Source organism: Solanum tuberosum, unplaced genomic scaffold (assembly GCF_000226075.1).
Source record: "Solanum tuberosum cultivar DM 1-3 516 R44 unplaced genomic scaffold, SolTub_3.0 scf00044, whole genome shotgun sequence".
In the NCBI taxonomy this organism is placed as follows: domain Eukaryota; kingdom Viridiplantae; phylum Streptophyta; class Magnoliopsida; order Solanales; family Solanaceae; genus Solanum; species Solanum tuberosum.
This window is the reverse complement of record NW_006238970.1, coordinates 1,678,089-1,689,814: the sequence shown is the minus strand read 5'-3', so window position 1 is coordinate 1,689,814 and position 11,726 is coordinate 1,678,089. Positions and strand designations below refer to the sequence as shown.

The 11,726-nt window shown below is 36.6% G+C and overlaps 1 long non-coding RNA gene across 1 annotated transcript; it reads left to right on the top strand.

Annotated features, from left to right (window-relative positions):
* Positions 1–7,941: 7,941 nt before the first annotated feature.
* Positions 7,942–11,559, top strand: LOC102580696 (uncharacterized). The gene is made up of 4 exons (XR_001473006.1): positions 7,942–8,129; positions 10,494–10,585; positions 10,669–11,229; positions 11,320–11,559. It is a non-coding gene; the product is annotated as an uncharacterized lncRNA (long non-coding RNA).
* Positions 11,560–11,726: the final 167 nt, after the last annotated feature.

Genomic DNA, 11,726 nt, shown 5'->3' with positions numbered 1-11,726 from the left:
ATGTGTGTTCCTTAATCATTGATAGCGGGAGTTGTGCAAATGTTGCTAGCACTGCATTAGTGGAATTCTTAAAACTTCCTACCACTAAGCATGCTACACCTTACAAACTTCAATGGTTGAGTGAGTGTGGGGAATTGAGAGTGCATCGACAAGTGATGATCAAGTTTAATATTGGGAAGTATCAAGATGAGGTTCTATATGATGTGGTCCGAAAGCACGTTTGTCATGTGCTACTCGGGAGACCTTGGCAACATGATCGTTCAACCAAACATGAAGGGAGAACCAACAAGTATTCACTTGTGTTGAATGATCACAAATATGTTTTTCATCTTATGTCCCTTTCTCAAGTCAATGATATATACCAAAGGATGAGTGAGTCGAGGGAAAAGAAGAAGTGTGAAGAGGAACATGTGGAGGCCGAGAGCCAAGAAGAGGAGGGGTGGAGGAAGTTGAAAGGAAAGGCCCAAGTGTTGTTGGCTAATTACAAAGAGATAAGGGAGGAAGTTGAGTCCGAAATTTCTTTGATCCTTATCACACATAGGGATCATGTACTACAAACTAACCAATCTCATTCTTCCCTTCCCAATTCTATTTCCTTTCTTTTGCAGGATTATGAGGATGCCTTCCCAAAGGAGCTTCCAAGTGGATTGCCCCCTCTTCGAGGAATTGAGCACCAAATAGACTTTGTGCCGGGATCACAATTGCCAAACAAGTCGGCTTATCGAAGCAATCCGGAGGACACCAAGGAGCTACAAAAGCAAGTGGAGGAATTCCTCAACAAAGGTTATGTTAGAGAAAGCATGAGTCCATGTGTCGTGCCGGTTCTATTGGTTCCAAAGAAAGATGAAACATGGCGCATGTGTGTTGATTGCCGAGCCATCAATAATATAACGGTAAAGTATCGTCATTCTATCCCTAGGTTAGATGATATGCTTGATGAGTTGAATGGTTCTTGTGTGTTTTCAAAGATTGACCTTAGGAGTGGTTATCATTAAATCCGGATGAACCCCAGTGATGAGTGGAAGACCGCATTCAAGACCTAGTTTGGTCTATACGACTGGTTGGTGATGCCTTTCGGTCTCACTAATGCTCCTAGTACCTTTATGTGTCTCATAAATCATGTGATGAAACCCTTTATAGGGAAATTTGTGGTTGTCTATTTTGATGATATTTTGATTTATAGCAAGACCATGTATGATCATGTTAAGCATTCGAGATGTGTGTTTGATGTGCTTAGGAAGGAACAACTTTATGCTAATCTTGATAAGTGTTCATTTTATGTTGATGTAGTTGTCTTCTTGGGTTTGGTGTGAGTTCAAGAGGGGTTGAAGTTGATAAGTCTAAAATTGAGGCTATTAAGAATTGGCCAATTCCAAAATCCATAAGCGATGTTAGAAGCTTTCATGGGTTGGGTAGTTTTTATAGACAATTTGTCAAGGGTTTTAGTACCATAGTAGCCCCCTTGACTGAGGTAATCTGAAAGGATAAACCTTTTAAGTGGGGAGAGGAACAAGCCAAGGCTTTTGAAGCCTTAAAATCTATGCTTAGTTCCGCTCTTTTGTTGCAATTACCTAATTTTGATAAAATGTTTGAAGTGGAATGTGATGCTAGTAAAATAGGCATTGGAGCCGTCTTAATGCAAGACCAAATGTCCATTGCTTACTTTAGTGAAAAGCTAAAAGGTGCTACTTTGAATTATTCAACTTATGATCACGAATTGTATGCCTTGATTAGGGCTTTGGGTAATTGGCAACATTACTTGTGGCCCAAAGAATTTGTCATTAGGACTGATCATGAGTCCCTAAAGCATATTCGGGCCCAAGGAAAGTTGAACAAGAGGCATGCCAAATGGATTGAATTCCTTGAAACTTTCCCTTATGTAATCCAATACAAAAAGGGAAAGGAAAATGTTGTGGCCGATGCCTTGTCTAGAAAACATGTGTTGATAAATACTTTGTCTTCCAAATTGATTGGCTTTGAATGCTTGAAGACATTGTACCCCAAGGATCCCGTGTTTGCTCCAATCTTCAAAGATTGTGAGGAATGGGAGAGGGAAAGGTGGATGACGGATAGATCTTCTACTCCCTACTCCAAGTTTGATGGTTTCTTGTTCAAAGGCAAGAGACTTTGTGTGCCCATGAGCTCTTGGAGAGAACTATTTGTGAGGGAGGCACACGATGGGGGTTTAATGGGTCATTTTGGTGTTAACAAAACTATGGGAATACTTGAGGAACAATTCTATTGGCCTAAAATGCATAAAGACATTATTCAAATTTGTGTTCAATGTATCGAATGTCGACGTGCTAAGTCGCGCCTCCTTCCCCATGGTTTATACACTCATCTCCCCACCCCTCGAAGACCCTGGCTTGATATTTCAATGGACTTCGTTTTGGGTTTGCCAAGGACCAAAAGAGGTAGAGATAGCATCTTTGTTGTTGTTGATCGATTTTCAAAGATGGCTCATTTCGTTCCATGTCATAAATGTGATGATGCTTCTAATGTAGCATCTTTGTTTGTTGAGCATGTTGTTAAATTGCATGGAATTCTTCAAACCATTGTAAGTGATAGGGATCCAAAATTCCTTAGTCACTTTTGGAGGGAGTTGTGGGGTAAACTTGGTACTAAGTTGTTGTTCTCAACATCTTGTCATCCACAAACAGATGGCCAAACTGAAGTTATGAATGAAACCTTGGGTTCTATGCTTCGTGCCTTAGTGCATGGGAAGTTGGCCTCATGGGAGGAACATTTGCCTTTACTTGAATTTGCATATAATCGAGTTATTCATAGAACTATTGGCATGACTCTGTTTTGAAGTGGTTTTATGGTTTTAACCCCCTCACCCCTTTAGATCTCACTCCTCTTTCTCAAGATGTCGTGTTAAGCTTAGATGGGAGTAAGCGAGCTGAAGCCATGAAGAAGCTTCATGAAAAGGTGCGGCTGCGCTTAGAAAAGAAGAACCAAGATGTAGCCAAAAAGGCTAACAAAGGTCGTAAGAGGATCGTGTTTGAATCAGGTGACATGGTGTGGGTTCACTTTCGCAAGGAGCAATTTACCACCCATCGCAAGACCAAGCTGATGCCGAGGGGTGATGGACCATTTCCAGTACTGGAGCGGCTCATAGACAATGCCTACAAGGTTGCCCTTCTGCCAGAATACCAAGTGCACAACAGTTTCAATGTTTGCGACCTGTCACCCTTCCCAACTGTTGTTGATGATGATCTGTCGAATTTGAGGACAAATTCTTTTCAAGTAGGAGAGAATGATGTAAAACGGATTACATCAAGGCCATTTGCGAGGAGCCAGGCTCAAGACCTTCAAAGGATGCAAGGGGTATTCATGAAGATGAAGGTGCTTGAGATGGTATTGACATCAAAGAAGGGATTACACGCCTTGAAAGTTGCAGCTGGACACTTTGGTGAGCCAGGGCTAATCGGCGGATCGCCCAAGTCCCTAGGCGATGACCCCAGCTGGCCCATTGTTCCAGAACGTGGCTAAGCTGAAGGACCACGCAGGATTACTCGCCAACTGGGATTGCCCAATCCACTAGGCGACCCGACCCAGCTCACCCTTTGGCATTTCGGGTCACTTTTGGGCCCTTTATTTCTAAAACTATAAATAGCTAGCTTAGGTTCATTTTAGAGGTAGATTATTATTGATGTTAAAAACTGAAAACTCATGTTTGAGTGTTGAGAGCTTGGTTAAGCTTTTGTTGCCGTTTGTTAGAAACGTTGGTTGCTTGGGATTTCGATTCCCTTGAGGTCATCGTAAGAGATTCGGTGCTTGATTGTGGATCAATCGATTGAGGTCTTTAGGTTGCTTCTGATTTCCTTTTCTTGTGTCAATCTATTTATCTTTACTTTCCATCTTTCGATTTCCGCATTAGATCGTAGTTCTTCTTGTGAGAATTACATCACCATTGATGGACTCACGGGCCGTAAGTTGGTTCCGTCATTGGTGTCCAAAGTTCGATGGTCTCTGATCCCATCCACGGTCGACTAGTACAGTCCGTGGTTGGACCTAAACACTGTAGGTCTTGCCGTAGGTGAGGGTCAGCAGCTATTTAGAGGAAAATAGTTATTAGGTCAACTTCAAACGGTCATATCTTTTAGCACAAAATGAATATGGTATCTCACGATCTATCAAATTAAAGATAATTGAATCCTCTTTCCAACGTCATCAAGTTTTCTAAAATCCAAACTCGAAGTAAAAATTTATGCTTGTTTTAGTGAAGCCCTGTCGGGCAGACCATGAACCACGACCCCAGCTGACGGCCGGTAGTTCAAATGACGGTCCATCAGTCCCACCGTGGATGACCTTTGTCAGCTTTTAAGTTAGGGTCATTTTGGTACTTTCCCTATGCGTTGGGACCCTTAAACTATGTCGTTTGATGCTTAAACTACGTCGTTTTATCAGTCTAAGCCTAATAAACTAGTCAGACATACCCAGAACCCTCATTCTCCAAATATCATCCAACTTAGAGCGAAAAAAGGAGAAAGAGGCGACGCATTCTTTGAAGAACAGGCACTAGCATTCTTCGAAGTTCAGCTCCAAAATCCAAAGGAGTTCTCCGTAGATTTCTTCACCAGGCATGTGGTATTTCACTAGTGGATTCCTTTCATCCACTAGGTCCCTAGAATTCAGTCAGTTTCTTGATTATACATAGTTTTTTTAGACCAAGGGTTTGTAAAATCTTGAGAATTTATTGTGATTTCAGCTGCTATAGAATCCATAGTCTAAATAACATGTTTTCTTGGAAACGTTGCTTAATTCCTTGTATAAAACTCATAACCCTAGTTTGTGTAAATTCTCTTAGTTCATAAATTATACTTGATAGGTTAGTTAAACAAAAAATCATTCTCCATATTTCGAATGTCACATTCTCAGTATATAAATATTGCATTCTCAGTTAGCATGTCAGTATTTTGAACTATGCAGTATTTTTGCATTTTAGCTTCATATGTATTCAGTTGGGAGTAGACTTAGCACCGAGTTGGACTAGGGTTCAGCGTACCCTCATAGTCCCAGAACTACATGTCCGCGTAGGATTATAAGTCTCATCTGTTGGGCATCAATATTAGTGATCACGCCAAAGTCATGCCTTTATACCCCTGGCAAGGTATATTCGGTCCTCTCATTGGGGCGTATACATTGGACTCCACGTTTAGCTCACATAGTTTATGTCGGTTAATAGTAGCTCCCACAGTCAGACTCTTAGTGCATTGACCAGGTTTTCAGCAGTTACTTCAGTATACAACTCAGCATGTTATCTTCATGATTAGTACTTGGTTATTGCATCCAGTTCAGTTTTCAATTATACTTTAGTACATATCTATATCCTTGTTCAGATTATATCATTGCACAGTTATGCATTGTTCAGCTTATATACTTTGTTCACCTTAGCATATTTGTATCTTGCATGCTCAATACATTCCAAGTATTGATGCATACTCTGCGCTACATCCTTTCATGATGTAGGTTCAGGTACTCAGCATCTAGATCACACTTAGATCGATTCTCGGTCCGCATTCAGCAGCTTCAGTGGTGAGTCCTCATATTCCGAGGACAATAGACATGCTTTCGTTTTAGTCTTTACTTTCAGTTTTCAGCTTTTATTTAGAGTCAGCTAGGGGTATGTCCCATCAACTCAATTCAGTTAGGGGATTTTTAGACATAGTAGTATATCCAACTTGAGTTGTTAAGTGGTTGTTTCAGTTATCACTAAACTCTTATGGTTTCATATTTACATTCAGACTATTTGGGTTTTGTCCCCACACCACATATTTATTGATTTAGCTTCCACATAGTTCATGTTTTACTTAGTTATTTTTAGTATGCTTGTGATATACCAGAATCAAGGTTAGCTTGGGGTCACTTGTGATCCTAGGTCCTGTGTTACGCCAAGGGGATAGCCTCGGGGTGTGACAACTAAGTTTTTCCGTTTGATTGTTTATACCATTTTTCTTCCGCTCTTTTTGATAACGCTCAAATTATTATAAAAAAAATTAGAAGAGTAAGCGCTCGTTAGCAATTAAAATACCCAACAAGAGAGTCAAGGTCGATTCCCACAAGAATTGATATAATGCGATGAATTTAATTAGAAAATTAAGAATGCAAACCGATTCATTGTAGCAATTAGAGATGGTGTATAGATGATTCCTCTAAATTTACGTAAAGAGCTTTGGTATCAATTATCACAATTAAATTAAAAATAGGGATTCAAATGAGTAAGATACGAAAAGAGTTTTGGTATCAATTATCACACTTTAGGGGGGGTTATAGGACTCCCGTTAATTTAAAAGTATGTGGTTGGAAATCCGAATATAGATTGGGAGGGGGGAGATTTTGGCCATTTTCTCCCACACAATCTATATCAATCAATTTTTCACAATCACTCATCGAAACCAACAATTCTCATATCAATTATATAGAGAAATGAGTCAATCAACTCGAAACTCAATTTCAAAATGGAGGTTTGAATCCGGAAAATAATACTTGAAAATGATGTTTAAGGCTTTAGTAACTCGTTAGTAATAGCCATTTCGGAAAAAGGATCAAAACCACTTCAAAATCACCATTTTAGATCAGAACTCAAGTTTTTGCAAAACCTTGTCATTTTCCAAATAAAATCCCAATATGTTAGAATCTATAAATAATCAGAGGGAAATGAAGTTTTAGGATCATAAAAGCTTACTCAAATGATTTTGCACAAGAAATCCTTTTGAAAATCGCCATAAAAAAAATTCCAAACTCAAGAATGAAAAATGAGACTTAAATCCTGAAATTTCCAGACCAAAAACCGTCTATGATGTCGCTTAAGCGAACATAGGTTCACAAAAGCGAACGTAGGCGTACTATTTTTTTTATAATTCGATATTTAGAAGTAATTTTGGATTGAGGTTAACACAGTCTCCCATATATAAATAAGTTCTCATTTTTAGTGAATTATTCATTTAGCTGCGCCAATAAGAGAAGATGGAGAGTTTTCCAATCTCTCCTTAGATTCATCGGACTTATAGAAAGTGAAGTAACATGGCGAATGCTTATTGGAGGTATACCAGTGGTTGGCACTCATATATTTCTCTCTTTGTGATGTAACATGGAAGATGTTTACCTGTTACATAATTAGCAATGTGAAATAACATAATCTCTTGAAAGTTTCTATTTAACCAACTCTTAACCCATAATTTCAATATTTTAATAGTATATAACAAATGAATAATAAACTTAAACTCATTTTTATATATCTCATTCATAGGTTCTTTATAAGAAAATTATCATCTTCGGAAAATAGAAGAACTACTATAAGACTAGTGTAAACAAAAATATTTTTCTTTTAATAATTGTGGATATAATCTCTATTTGTAGAAGATATAGGAATAACCAGTAAAAGACGAGTTTTTGCTACGAATATAACTTATTTAAAAAATAGATTTGTCACGTTTCTATTTCTTTTTACATAAATTTCCTTTAGCCAGATTCAAATTAATAAAAATAGTTTAAAATAGTTCAGATATTAGAATGAGTAATGGATGGTTGGTTAACCTTTCAGATTTTTTCCTGAAATGATTTAGTGTGAAAAAAATTCATACAAACATTAAAAATAAGTAATGAAGAGTTATTCATTCAAACGTTTTCCTAAAATGATTTTGTGGACAATATTTTATCGTTAATCTTTGAATATCGTGTCAATAACATGAATCTAAAAGTACTAATATGAAATAAAAAATAAATTAAAAAAGTAAAAATATAAAGAAAATCTTTTGTCTATTTTTAAAGTGTATTTTAATATGTACAATTAGTTAATAATTTGTTAATGAGTCAACTATTGCCAATTTTATTAATTTTAGGCTGCCACCTGGCAACTTGTGATGCTTCTACCCTTACTTAATAGAGAAGATATTTATTTATTTTTAAATTCTTCGTTTTGTTTGGGCGGATCCTAAATTCATTGGATTTGTAGAAAGTGGGTTATACTTTTCCTTCTCTTTCGAATTTAGCAAAAAATCATTTTCTCTCTCAGTGAAGTAATATGATGGATGCTTACTGGAGGTACTCTAGTGGTGGACAACAGGCAGCAGTGCTGCCGGCTCTTACTCCTCTCGTCGCAAAACGTCCCCGCAATAAATATGGTATCTTAATCAACTCTTTATGTGTTTAACTAATTTAAGGTTTCAGCATATCTTTTGATCAATTGGATGGATTTGTAGAAATTAGAGTTTATTCATTTATTTTTTCAGTTAAAAACTTAATTTTTATGACTTGTTAAAACTAGGGTTTACTCATATACTTTTACAGTGAAAAAATTAATTGTTATGGCTTTTAGATACTAGGGTTTATTCATTCAGTCAAAAACTTAATTTTATGGCTTGTTGAAACTAGGTTTTATTCATTTACTTTTTAAATTAAAATTTTAATTTTTATGTTTTTTTTTTGTGGTTGTGATATAGTTATGGTAGGAATTGAGAATACTCACAAAGAATGTCTTGTATACTCATCAAGAATGTCTTTGGTATTACAGAAGAAAGTGGAGAAAATAAAAAAAGTTGTAGTATATGTTTGTAGTCCCCCTAAATAGGGCAATGTGATTGATTTTTGGCTTAATACTTAAGTTATTTTTGTGGTCTTTATACATTAGATGAACTTTTTTGGTGTAAGGGCTTATTTAGTAGTAGTGAACCTATAATATACCATTGAGGTTGACAGTTAGTGTAAAACTAGCTAAAAGGGGGATATGATTCCATCACAATGTCACTTGGATGTGAGCAAGGGTTCCTGCATCATAAAAAATTGACACCGTCTCCCGATGTGGTGCAAGATAGGAAATGATTTCGACCATCATGGACAGATGATGATAAAGGGTGATAATCCAAGAGAGTTTGAATTTGGGATAGGTAGTTTGAACTAGTATTCAAGGGAGCAAGAAGCGGAAAAAATAACAAGGTCGTGCTTCACTTTGAGTGAAGCGAAGTGTTTGCTTCACTAAAGTGAAGCACACTTTTTAAAGAAAGAAAGACTAGCACACTTTTTAAAGAAAGACTAAAATAAACCTTCCACAACGACAATATATATATAAGAAAATGTTCAATTTAAATACTAACGTACGTATCATAAAATTCTTCACAATAGAAGAAAAAATCAATATTAAAATATAAACTTTAGCAATTCTTCCTTGACAAGCAGTTATTCTTCCTTCCTGATAATATACAACTCTCTCATTCTAACACTTCGGTCTTATTACTTGTTGCATCACGGGAAAAGCAGAAGTTCTCTATTGCAAAATGAAAAATTATGTTACAACCAAGGGTGGATCTAGGAGGTTGCCAGGGTATTCACCCGAACCCCCACGATAAAAAACTACATTATACATTTAAGGTATTTTTTATGGATTTATATAGATTTTGAATCACCTAAACACAAGATTGAAGGCTGCCTCAATGGTTTAGGGGTTCAAAATCTATCTTGAGCTTCCAAGTTCAAATTTCCTGCACTATATTTTTATTTTTCAAACTCCTTTAGTAAAATTTTTGTATCCGACACTGATTACAATTCATGTATTTTCATGAGAATGATACTTGCAGTAGGTTAACAACTTTAACTTTATTGCACTAAATTTCAAGTAAAATAATTCAATTATTATATAATATAATTTTAGTATAAAATTTATGTCAACTATTACCATCACTTATGAGTACAACCCAAGTTTTACAAAGTTAACTATCTACCTAAGTTAGACAATAACAAAATCTATTTTTTGCAGCATTACAGTAATTATGAAAAAAGTAATTAAAAATATGCAAAAAAAAATTCAAAAGAAAGAGATAAGTCTAAATCAAGAAAAGTACTAAAATAATTACTAAGTTCACAATTATATATATATATATATATATATATATATATTAGGAATTCTTTTAATACATATAAAAAACCTTTTCCAAAATTCTGTCCAATGATGTATGTGCAGGACATCTTTTCTAATAAGCTTTTTGTCCAATTTATTTGATTGAGTGAGAAAATTAGATAAGATAAGGATAAGTAGTTGTGTAATCTAACAAATATTGTGGCATTTCAATACATTCAACATATCTTTAACTTAACACCACAAGATTCAAAAGTCTTGTTTAGTCACGAGACAATCAAATTGAAATGGAGCGATCGAGAGTAACTAATTAACAATACGTAGCCGATGTTTTAAAACAGAACTAAATGAAGCGAGTAGCCACCCCTAATGAACAATAGTGATGCATACGTAATTAACTTGTTTAGGATTGATGCGTAGTACGTAGTTGATGTATGTATGAGTATATGAATAAATGATTTGAAGTTGCAACTCTGCATGACTACAAGTTTCTTTAAAAAAGTTTATTTAGGGTATAGATTGTTTCAAGTTTGAGGTTTGGTTGATGCTGATATTTGTTGCACTTTTTCTTTTGTTTGTTTGTTTGTGCTCATGACTAAATCATAGTATTTGTTTGTGCTGATTTTCCCCTTTTTAGTAGCTCCAAGTGGTCCTGGCTATTATGAAAGGGGAATGATGAGAGACAAAGATTCTATGGAAGCTTCTTATGAGTGCTACCTCCGTAATGGGGTACTTCATTTTTATTTGCTTTTGAGGTTGGTTCCGGAATAGTAGTGTATAGGTCTAATATAGTGGTAAATTAAAATTTGCAGCAAATTTCGTCCATGCATAGTGAAATTATGGGGATCCAACCCGGACCCGTTAGCCTTTAGAAGCAGGAATATTGTTGGAATGGTAGGTGGCAGACCAGAAGCTACCCTTCCTCCGGATGCTAGCAGTACATTGTTTGTAGAGGGTTTGCCTGCGGATTGTACAAGAAAAGAGGTGTCACGTATCCTTTCCTTGTGTGGAAATTAGCTTATTGTTTTATGGCCCATTCTAGTTTTTCCCTTTACTTTAGTTTTTTCAGATATATTCCGCCCTTTTGGAGGTTACAAAGAAGTTAGGCTGGTACCAAAAGGCTCGCCTCTATATGTATGTGCCTTTGACTCGTGAATTGTTGCATGCTGAACCTCCACTGCTTGAAAGCAATTGTCGGACACATGTTGCTGGTGTACATCCATGAAAGAGAAATTTGTTGCGATGGTGCAGGTTATAAATTCGACCATCATGAGTATGATTCAGTCCACTTAATGCTGCAATTTGCTCGCAATCCTTGTGTGAGGTCAGGTGGAGGGAATCGTGGAATATGTTGAAACTATTCATATTTACAGGTACAACCTTTGACCCTTAGCTTTATTATCTATGGCCATAACATATATATATATATATATGGTACAAAGTTGATATATACTTGTGTGTAGGACTTGCCCGTGTTTGGAGATACACGTTATGCCGGCTTTGGAGTTTCGTGATTCTCTGATCATGTACCTGTAATATTAACTGGAGCTGCTGCTTACAAGTTGGAAAAGTTGGTTGTCTGAATCGTTCAATTTCCTTTATAAATTCGCTACAACTTATGATGAAGTAGATATTATCAACTTGTGCTCTGTTGATGAAAGAACTGGGAGGCTTTTTGATTGTCTGATTGCTGTCATTTAGGTCTGGAGAACTTTTTAAAGGTTGATGGGACCAATCCTTGCTAGAATTTGTTGATGAGGGGGGCTGCGTTCGCGCGGCCCCTGCCAATTCTAATTTAGTCTTTTCTTTCTCCGTCCCCCCCCCCCCCCCCCCCCCCCCCCCTCCTCCCCTTCCTTTTTTTATTTTCTCT